Raw genomic sequence first — 4580 nt, forward strand, 5'->3', positions numbered from 1 at the left:
TTCTGAGGAGATGTAGAGGAGTCCCATGCATGCATGCCTCCCCTTGGCTTGTAGTTTTCATTTTTGATATGTATTACTTTCAGCTAGTGCTTGCGACCATGACCATACTTGAGGTCACAAGCACTAGAACTCATCATGTAAAAACATTTCATCTATATATATAAAATTTCGTGTTCTACATACATTTTTTTGTTTTCAGTACAAAAATCTTCGAAATAATCTTTCTCTGTTTTCCCTAAGCATACAATTTGATGTTGATGGGGGGAAAAAAACCAGAGAGCATGTGGCTTGCAAAGCCACACACATGCTCTCTGGTTTTTTTTTCACACCTCTGTTTTGCGCGTCTATCAGTGCGTCTAAATTGCAAGATAAATGCACATCTATTCTTGTCAAAAACTTGCAGAGTAAACACTTTTTTAGACGCGCAGATACACGCGTATATAGACGCACAATATGAATATATCCACTTTTTTATAAATATGGTTATATATTTGTGTAGTGCGTCAATACGCACATCTACATGCGCATCTATATGGGCATGTAACTCTCACTATACGCGCACTTTTAGACACGAAATTTTAGATGTAGTAGTAGACGCAATAATAAACGTGCCCGACATTTTTTAACACAGTTCAAAAATTGCGTCTACAAGCGCGTCTATGGAGCCTTTTTGTTGTAGTGCATGCCCTATTTTTTGGGCGGTCATCCCCACTTTTTACATGGCCGGCTATTTTTTCCTATTTCCCACCGTTCTAACTTATCCCATTCCCACTAATGCATACAATTTGCAAAGGAGTGAGCTCGGCACTCTTTTTACAAGGATTCGGGAGTGCGTTCACATTTAATGGGGCGCTTTTACTCTTTTCTTTTCTCATGACGACACTGAAGCCTTCTAGAGAGGTTGTCATTCAAATTTTTGGGGTTTGACCTCCATCCGGGGCGCCTTTTCCTTCCTTTGTCCTGTGCCCTTTTGATTATCTCATTCTTCCGTTTTTCCTGCACCTCTACTCCATTTTTCAATCCTCTGTCCTGTGGTAAACATTACCCCCCTTCTAACTGAGTGCGAGTCCCATGGCACTCGGGTGGGTGGGGTTGCTGCTAAGTGGAATTGGTGGATAGATGACGATAATAAAAAAGGTGATGTTGTGAATGAGAGATGATGGAGTTTTGATTCCTGATGATTGGGAGAGATTCCAACGTGCTTTGATCTTTATGAAGATGCTCGGCATTTGTCACACAGTTGTAACTTCCCTTCTGCGATGACTATCAAAACCGGGGCTCTGTAATCATTTGGAGAATATGTGGTTCCAAGATCTATGCCAATGGTGGGTCCATCACTGAGTTTTCCGTCTGCTTGATTTGGTTGAGTCACGGTAGCCATCAACAGGCAGATGGTCGGCCACATCAAGCATGTTGGTCTATTTAACCGTCGGAGTATGCAAAAGCTCTTGAAGCTACTGTAGTGGTGTTTGTCGGACTTATGGAAAAATTCATGGTCATTAGCGGATGTAGTGGATGGTCCTCCTTAGCCGGGTTGTCAGTCACTGAGTCACGATCATAGCCTGTAAGAGAAAGTTGTGCACTCCTTGAGGGGTATGTCTATCTCACAGTGTGGTGTAAGTACATGTGCAGTGGAACTGGGAGATGGGTCTAACCTTGAGTAGGCCCTTGGTAATGTCCCACACTTAAGGACCTAGTTTGTGTGTTGTTGGAGGTGCAGTGCAGAACTTAGGATGACAGGTCTGGAAGTCCTGCCCTTGATGTGCCCTAAGCATGAAGTGGGGGCAGGGGCTAGGGGTGAACTCTAGGTGTAGTGAGAAAAGTGAGCCCTCGTGCTTTTAAAAAAAAATAGCCAATTGCATACAAGAAGGCGTTCTGGCTAATGTCTATCACCTTCAGTCCGGAGCACGGGGTGGTCGCAAGCATTGGGCTAAAAATGTGTGACTTTGTAGATATTCTTGAATAGCAACCCAAGCCTTCAGAGGTGTGGATGACAAGAAGGGAAAATTACACCTCGTGAAGCGGGTATCATTCATATTTTCTAAGATTTCTAGGCAAAAGGAGAGAAGCAGGGTTGCCCTCATCAGTAATCTAGTCATAGCCCTACTATCTACCCCTAGGTTGATATCAAAAAAGAGGGGAAGGAGGTGGGCTTCCTTGACTGTAGGTCTCTGCATTAATAGGAATTTGATAAGCCTAAGATAATTACAAGTGGTTAGGAAGGCTGGATTTGGGTAAGAAGAAAAATCCGTGAGGAAGAGGTTGATGGATGGGAGGAGATCCTCTACTCTAAAAACTAGGCATTCCTCTAGAATCCGGGCATTTACGTTATATATTCTAGGAAAGTCAAAATTCCCATGAATGGTGCGATCATAATCAACTCCATGCCTACGGGGGTAGGGCATTTAGATGGGGTCGTTGCATTCTTCAGGACTCCGGGCATTTACATTATATATTCTAGGAAAGTCAAAATCCCCATGAATGGTGCCATCATAATCAACTCTATGCCTACGGGAGTAGGGCATGTAGATGGGGTCGTTGCTTTCTTCAGGAAGTGAGCTGTAGAAGGCGGTCCAGGCGTCAAAATTGGCATCCCAAATCCTCCTTCGCCACTTTGATTGTGCCTCATAGCCTTGGATGGTTTTGGGAACCCTGTTTACCTTGTCCTGCCAATAATTTGTAGGCTCTTGCCTCCACCTGGTTATTATAAGGCTCCTCTCTTCTATCCATCTATTCGCCAGATCATTGGCCATGTCCTTGATCTTGGCTAGAATGCCTAGAGGCAACGCACGGTCCAGAGAGCGTGGATAAGCAAATGAAAGCTCAAATGGTCTCGTCTGGAACTCTCGGTCACGCCATATGATCAATTCCTGAGGCCAATAGATAGGGTTGGGATCCCCTCGTGGTGGCACTGGCTCTTCAGGGAATTGTCTGGGTAGTGACTATGCTCTGCATTGTGCTTCCTCTGCCAGTTCTTGCCTTCTTCTTCTGGCTGCCACAATGTGCTTGGGCATGTGGACATCTTTGAGCTCTTCAGGCGGGAGGTCTGGTAGTGGCGGACTAGGCGTTCTTTGTTGTTCTTCTTCAGCATCTTGCTCCAAGTCCAGACCCTCTTCGGTATTCTTCTCGGCCACATCTGGGGCCACTTGTGGTGGTGGGGTTGGCTGCTCCTGTTCTTTGAACCCTAGTTCCTTAAGATCAACAGTGGAGAGGCCGGCACGACGCATGTAGTGAAATTGCTGCTCTTTCATGATTCTCGTGCCTGTGGGAAGCTCCTGTTCTCCTGAAGGCCATATCTTAGCGCTCGGGTAGTCAGTTCTAGCTTCCTTCTTACCTTCTCCACTGAATCATGGCCCTCTGCTTGGGTGACATGTAGTACTGTGCTGAGAAAGGCTTGCCTTTGTGCGTTGGCACATACATCAGCTGCTTCTACCCTGGATTGGACAAGCACTCTCTTGCACTCAGCCACCTCCAAGCATTCCATTAATTGCCTAACTATTTCAAAGTTGTTCTTTTCCCACTCGTTGGCTCTCTCGTCCATCTTCCTTCTTCCCTCTTCCAGCTCACGCCAAGGTGGTTACCACTTTCCTGTTGTTCATTTGTTAAGAACCAGAGTTGGTCCCACTCCCTGGATTTCCAAGCTAGCTGTTCTTCAGTGATTTCTTTCGCTTGATTTGCAATGTTGAATCTCTATTCTGCCTCAACGATTAGTTTTGACTTTTCTTGCGCTAGCTGCTAGTGGCTCTGGATCTCCGCAAGGTGCAATCTTCGTTGTATGAAGGCCATGTCCATGAGGGCCTTTGTGTCTTCCTTGGCAATCTCCAGCATACCTTGCAGTCGTTGTGCCTCCTATTGCCACCCTTGTGCTTCTGCTGCGAGGATTGCCGGCCTTCCTTGTGCTAGGAACTCTATCTCTCTCTCTAGCCTATATTGTTTCTCGAGTTCATACCATAGCTTTACTATGGTATCCTCCTGTCGCTCGCTTGGCTCGCCTTCTTGAGCTGCTAACTATCCATACCCTTCTAGTCTAGTAGCTCTCTGTTCCAGGTCAGCATATTGCTGCACTAGCAACTTTAAGCTCCGCTGCTCTGCCACCAGGTTTTGCTCTTCGTCCTCCATCCTTTGTCTCAGGTGGCTTTCATTGTCTTGGGCTTCTTTCGTTTTTGCTTCCAGTTGATCTTGCAACACTTTCATTTCCCTTTTTCGGTTGGCTGCTTACCTTGAAACTTCGAGCCTCAAGGCTGCTGAAGTTTCCCTTTCCTTCTCCAGCTCCACGAGGGCCACCTTCTTTTCTTCCTTTTCTTTGTCCAACTGTGCTAGGAGCTTAGCCACGTAAGCGACGTAGCCCGCACCCGATGGCATGGGAGTAGGGGCTATGGTGGTTGACGCCTCTAGCTTTTGATGTTTCGGATCTTTCCTGGATTCAGCATCTGCAGGGGCGGATCTTTTCGCTCCCATTTTTGGTGCAATCTCAGCCACTTTACTAACAAGCATGTGCATCATGCTCATCAGTTGAGCCATGTCCAGAGAGGGCATGGGTTGCGGGGTGGTTGTGGTGTTCGTTGGCACCGGCACGAAGG

Source organism: Lygodium microphyllum, chromosome 19 (assembly GCF_053477565.2).
Source record: "Lygodium microphyllum isolate KBCC chromosome 19, Lygodium_microphyllum_v1.1.10, whole genome shotgun sequence".
NCBI lineage: Eukaryota > Viridiplantae > Streptophyta > Polypodiopsida > Schizaeales > Lygodiaceae > Lygodium > Lygodium microphyllum.